Here is a 7,500-nt window from a genome sequence, read left to right as displayed (position 1 = left end):
TCACAAACAAACAAGTAAAAAAAACAAAAAACCTTGAATGTGGTGTTGTTCATGAAGCGGCGTTGTAGAGCAAAGGTCAACTTTGAGTCTCTCAGCCTTGTGTCTTATTTTCTCATTTTAATTATTAATGAATGGCGATGATCAATACATTCATTGATATTTGACTTCTGTGTATCACAACAAGTTGGCCAAAATTGAATATAACAGCAATAACAACAACAACAACAACAGCAACAACAACAACATAATAATAATAATAATAATAATAATAATAATAATAATAAGTGGTTGCTATTATTATTATTATTATTATTATTATTATTATTATTATTATCTAAAGTGATTAGAAGATAAAAAACTGCCATAATGATGATAATAGTAAAATGATAACATCACAATTATTATCACTCTTATACAAAAGAGTCAAACCTACATAAAGTGACCACTTTCGTGTTTTTGGGGAAGTTTACCTAAATAAAATCATTTCTTTCTCCATTAACAAAATCATTGTTAGAAAGATATTCATCAGCCTTAAATTTATGGAAGCTGTATTATCACTTTTAGAAATTTATAGTTCATAATTAATTATAGAAGGTAAAGGAAGACAGGTGTTACGGCGGAACTTTTAATATTTCCATTATCAGTCTCTGAGGATATTATCAGATTCTTTGAACGTCATAACATTACATTATTGCGAAAGTTTTTGACAAAAATCCTGAAAATTACTCCAAGTGTTAATGCCTACAAACAGTTCTAAAGTTTAAATTAGCAAATAAGGTTTAATTATGAAATTTAGCCGACGGCCAGATGTTGTGAAAGAAAAAGAAAATTTTATTCATAAATTTATATTCATGATCATCGCTTATTATTTCTGATGCTGTGATATATATTGAAGATATGCAGTAGGTGTTTAGTAAAAGCGTCATATTTTCGGGTAAGAGAATGGAAAATAAAATTAATAATATTGACTATTTCTTTCCATTAATTAGATATTTATTCAGTTATGAAAGCAAATAAAAAAAATATGTACGCATGTTCCTTGTGAATTAAGTAAGATCAAATAAAAAGTGTTTTCTTTTCAGTCAGGAAATGTGTTTCAAAAAAGATTTAGCGTTGAATGGTTAAGTGATTTCGAGTCAATGGTAATTAAACAAGTAAGGGAATTGAGTGTATTTTCTAAGAGGAAAAAATATTAGCATTGCATTTATTTAGCATTTATTTAGCCTGCCCTAGTTTACAGGCGATACCTAACAACTGGGTGTCAAGACTATTGAATTTTTCTCAAAACTTGGGTTATTTATTTGCCAAAAAACAACGTTATTTTTATAAGAGGTAATGTATAAAGCGTAAAATCATTCCCAAGATCGTATCTTGAGAACGGAAGATCCTCTAGACCCGGAAAGTTAACATAAAATCTCATTGCTAATGAGTAAAATCGCCACGAAAGGAGGAGATCATTTAGGGAATGAAAGTGAAGACTTCCATGATAAAGTAGTGAGTAGCTGATAACTGTTGAATTATTGCTTAGGTTAGTGGAACATACCATTGCAAATGGGCTAAGTCCCAGTAAAGGAGGTGATTCATTAGGGATAACGAATGAAGACGCTTATGCTGAAGACGGGGTACTTGATAATTTTCTTTCAAGTGAAGTAAAAGTGAAAGGGATTAAAATTTGTTGAGCACTGCAGGTTCTTGAGTTTTTGAAGTATTAACTTGAACAGCAAGTGAAGGAGAATTTGTAGTGTTAGGAGTAAAGAAAGTGATTTGGCGTTGCTAAGAACAGTAATAAATAAATCAGTTTTAGTTTGGACACTTTCAAACGTCAGAAGTACTGCAAGTACTGGAGCTGAGTTGTTCAGATGAAATTTAACTGATATTTGCAAAAGACCATTACACCTAATGCAGTGAGTTATTCCAACTGAATATTGCGACTAAAAACATCTGCATTATATCTGGAAAGAATGAATATAATACGTAGCTATAAAGATAATGGGGTGAACTAACAGAGCTACAGAATGAAAGTCATGCACATTCATAAAAAAATATATTTTAAAAGTCAGACTTGCATTGAAGTTTTTCCATTTATGAATTATCTTGAATTATCTCTTGTACATATTCTCTTATATTTTTAAACTATAAATACGTTGATAAAAAGATAGGTAAATGAGGGGAGAAACCATATGGGGGCAAAGAGATAATTGAACACACGAAATATATGGTCACTCCTAGTAATGAATGATCAGCTAATGAATATGTTAAAAATGAAGTAATCTGGATTTATTAAATGCGTTTGTAAATTTTGAGACGGAATTTCCCATTCCGTACACGTGGCAAGGTACGAAATAAACTTGACACAACAATGTAACCCGATTGGTGTGAAAGGTATGAATAGAGGAACTGTAATCCTTTGCTTCTCTTCATAAACGTTCCCAAGAATAACGACGTGTAAATATCCAAACAAGTAATAGCACAAGTGAGGACGAAAACACACACACACACACAAACACACACCCCTGTCATCATGTTCCAACACCAGCCCCGTGTAATCCACTTTCTTCAAAATCATCATATTCCTACATACACGTTTCCTTACCAGTATCCCTAAATACACATGCTTCGACCTCATCCTCTCCAATCTGCAGGATGAGACCAGATGCTTCTACTTTATATGCTCTTACATAAGCCCATTAATATGCTCCAACATCAGACCTTCCAATCCACATGGTCCAACACAAGCCTCTGCTAATCCGTACGATTCAACTCCAAAACTTGCTTTCTCATCCAGTCCACATGCTCCAACTATAATCTCTTCCAGTCTACATGCTCCAACACTAGCCTCGTCCAATCTCTATGCTCCAACACTAGTTTCTGCCAGTCCGTATTCACCAACAATAGCCTCTTCCAGTCCACATGCTCCAACACTAGCATCTTGAAGTCCGCACGGTCCACTCAAACACTTGTCGTTTCCAGTCTATATGCTCCAACACTAGTCTTTTCCGGTTCGGATGCTCCAACACTAACCTCTTCCGGTCCGTATGCTCCAAAGCTTGCCTCTTCCCGTCTGTATGTTCCAACACTGGCCTCTTCCAGTCCGTATGTTTCAAAACTAGCCTCCTGCAATACGCATGCTTTAATATTAGCACCCTCATATTCACTCCTATCAATACGCTTAATAGGGACAAGGATAAATCATATAAGTAATATAGATCTTGCAGAAAACGGAAGGTCTGGGTACTCATACACCAGAAAACTAGGAAACATGACAATACACAAATCACTACACCCAAGAGCAAATAGAGACAGACTGTACAAAACACGAAAGAAAGGAGAGAGAGAGAGAGCTACTAAGCATAGAGGACTCCGCCAGCTTCGAGAGCAGAGCACTAGGGCAATGTCTGAAAATCAGCACAGATAGGGTGATAGTGCCAATAGACCAGATGTGACGTTGATTGACGAAATCATGAAAAAAATTATCACTAATTGATGTCGCAACACCATGGGACACCAGAGTAAATGAGAAAGAAAGAGAAAAAATTGATCAGTATCAAGACCTGAAAATCTAATCAAGAAGGATATGGAATATGCCAGTGGAAATTGTACCCATAATCATAGGAACACTAGGCACGATCCTAAGATCACTGAAAAGGAACCTGGAAAATCTAAAAGCCGAAGTAGCTCCAGGACCCATGCAGAAAAATGTGCTGTTAGAAACAGCGAACATAGTAAGAAAAGTGATGGATTCCTAAGGAGGCAAGATGCAACCCGGAACCCCACACTATAAAAACCACCCAGTCGAATAGGATGACTGTGATAGACAAGAAAAAAAAACAATAATAATTTACTACCATCATATATATATATATATATATATATATATATATATATATATATATATATATATATATATATATATATATATACATATATATATATATATATATATATATATATATATATATATATATATATATATATATATATATATATATATATATATATATATATATATATATATATATATATATATATATATATATATATATATATATGTGTGTGTGTGTGTGTGTGTGTGTGTGTGTGTGTGTGTGTGCGTGTGTGCGTGTTTATTGCAAATATCTTGCCTTTATTCGTATAGGTAGTAATTCTTTTTCTGTTTGTCCAATTCCGATTAGATGATGTTATGTAGATCTTGATTTAGCCATCACGGGTTCTTGGATTCTGACTTGGTAATAATAATTTGGCAGTTCCTATTATGTTTTCTTTTTATGTCAGCTGCAGCTAGGATTTAAAGTGGTTGAAACAGGAAACAAAAAATGCAGATAAACTTACACGGGAAAAATGCATCGAAGTAGAAAACTAACATATTATTGGGTTCTTACTAAAGTTAGACATTCTTAAACAATTTTCCTTGTTTTTTAATAATATACTTACTTTTTTATCTATTTATTAATTTATTATATTTCCAATAAGTGATCTCTTTCTGTACTTCCTGTTATCTTCAGTTATTTCTTTTAAATGAACACCATACTCTTTGAACGCTTGAATTTCAATCAATGGCTTCTCTGAGCTTGTTCCATATGAATAGGGTTCTTCTTCTTCCTCTTCTTCTTCTTCTTCTTCTTCTTCTTATAATAATAATAATAATAATAATAATAATAATAATAATAATAATAATATAATAATAATAATAATAATAATAATAATAATAATAATAATAATAATAATAATAATAATAATAATAATAATAATACTAGGCACGATCCCAAGATCCCTGAAAAGGAATCTGGAAAAACTAGATGCCGAAGTAGTTCCAGGACTCATCCAGAAAAGTGTGCTATTAGAAACAGCGCACAAAGTGAGAAAAGTGATGGACTCCTAAGAGGCAGGATGCAACCTGGAACCCCACCCTATAAAACCACCCAGCCGAATAGGATGACTGTGATAGACAAAAAAAATCAATCAATAATAACAAAAAAATCAATCAATAATAATAATAATAATAATAATAATAATAATAATAATAAGAAGAAGAAGAAGAAGAAGAAGAAGAAGAAGAAGAAACCGGATCCTTTCTGGTTATTCCATTCCGTTTCAGTATAAGCCCTTCTTCCAGCTGCCATTCTATAATTTTCGGTACATGGTTCATACAGAAAGCTGTGCAAAAAACAGTACGGATCTCTGTCTTTTTATTTTTGTTGTCAGATGTTCAAGTATCCATGTTATTTGTTTTTCAGATGTTCAACTATCCATGTTGTTTTCTTTTTTTGAGATGTTCAAATACCCATATTATTTCTTTTCAGATGTTAAAAAATCCTTATTACTTATGCCAGAAGTTCATATACCTATATAATTTTTTGTCAGACGTTCAAATATCCATATTATTTTTGCCAAAGTTCAACTATCCAACTTTTTTTTTCGTCAGATGTTCAAATATTCGTATTACTTATGCCAGAAGTTCAAATATCCATATAATTTTTTTGTCAGATGTTCAGATATCCGTATTATTTTCTGTAAGAAGTTCAAATATCCATATTATTTTTTTTTGGCTGGACGTTCAAATGCCCATATTATTTATTTGGCCAGATGTTCAGTTATCCATATTTTTTTGTCAGAAGTTCAAATATCCATATTACTTTTTTGGCCAGATGTTCAAATATCCATATTATTTTTTTGTCAAATGTTCAAATATCCATATTACTTCTTGTCAGATGTTCAAATATCCATATTGTTTGTTTGAAGTCAAAATCCTTTATAAGTATTTTCCTTGGATTGTACTTTTTTGAGACTTTATTCCTTGCAATGCTCAGTCTTGACTATTTCCTTCAGTTTTCACTTACTTCCATAAGTACTGTTTTATGTTAGATAAACAGTTTGAATAATAGGCTGCCAACCCCAGCGGCCTCTGTATTTACAAAAGTGTAAGTCAGCATCGATCATTTATTATTCTGTTTCGTGAAAGTAGCGATCGAGATACTCAGATGCTAAGAAAAAGATCACAAAATAAAAATTTTAAAAAGTCGGAAAAAATTGTGTATATTTAAGAGAAATGCCATATAGCGGAGAGACGAATATCATGTTTAGGGTAATAATAATAATAATAATACTAATAATAATAATAATAATAATAATAATAATAATAATAATAAAACAAAAGCAGTCTGGTGACATATGAGTTCCCTACAACAAGTGCAAGATCTGATCATGATCTGTCGATATCAGAATGATATTCGATATCGGCAAAAATATCACAATTCTATAATAAAGAAAAATTACCACCTTTTTCCTTTGGCTAATTGCAAACAGATATCGTAATCCAGTAGTCGCAGTTGCATACAGAGAGAGAGAGAGAGAGAGAGAGAGAGAGAGAGAGAGAGAGAGAGAGAGAGAATCTTGCCCGGCTAGATGTCAAAAGACGGGAAAAATACGACCGCCAATTTAAAGGGATTTCTGGAACAGCCGACGCACAGATAATATTTAAATGCTATTGACATCCAAAGGTCAATAAACTATCCCCGATAAATTGAGGCATTGTTGTTCAAAACATTTTATGAATGTTTGTAGACATGTAGGCAGACAGGTGGGCTTGTTTGTGTGACAGCAAAGTATTTGTTGCACACCTGTCACACAGAGGAATAGAAAATATTTATCAGCAATGTATATGGGGTGATCAGATCTTGTATCAACAAAAACATATAAAGCAATATCTTTTGCCACTGGCATTATATGTTGGATAGACTGTGTTGAAAAGTGCGCTCCGGAAAGGAAAATTTTTCCATACAATATTTTGCAATTCATAGACCAGTCGTGACATTCAACCTCAAAGAAATGATATTGTCTTTTTTTTTTTTTTTTCCAAGCAGACAAAACACGATGGTATTTCTTCCTCATACCCACAAATTGAATGCTCGAGACACATACTCAGACGTAAACAACCTATCCATACTCACTGACATCAGCAACCCCTGTATGTGACGCCAGATAACTGCAACCAAGCAATCACAAAACTTATTTTAGCGTATACCTTGATGCGAGTCTCCTAGCACGTTTAAATTGGATTAAGCATAGGGTTAATGCCCTAGCTTTGAAAAATACCACAAAACTGAAACTTACAGCAAGCCAAGATTGTCTGGAGCAAGTGGTAACAGGCTAATTTTAAGCCCCAAACCTTTTGTAATAAGTATAAAAATCGTGCGGAAACGAACAGTCTGCCGATTTTTTCAGTCAGGTGATTGTTTCCATTCTGCAGTTGCCAATGAATGGTGTTTTGCTTACGTTCACGTTATTCACAGTCCCAGTAACCAATATTTCAGGTGACGGAGAACTCACTTAGTCCTTGTTTTGACAAGCCTTCACATCGTGAGACCATTTGGTTACCAATCACATCGGTTATTCCAACAAGGTATTGTAGTCTGAAAGTTTATATATAAAAATAGTAAAAACTTAGAATCACTTGTCCAACCTACCAGAGGACATTCCCATATGAGGTTACTGTTAGCGAAT

Source organism: Macrobrachium rosenbergii, chromosome 10 (assembly GCF_040412425.1).
Source record: "Macrobrachium rosenbergii isolate ZJJX-2024 chromosome 10, ASM4041242v1, whole genome shotgun sequence".
In the NCBI taxonomy this organism is placed as follows: domain Eukaryota; kingdom Metazoa; phylum Arthropoda; class Malacostraca; order Decapoda; family Palaemonidae; genus Macrobrachium; species Macrobrachium rosenbergii.
This window is presented reverse-complemented; position numbering follows the sequence as displayed.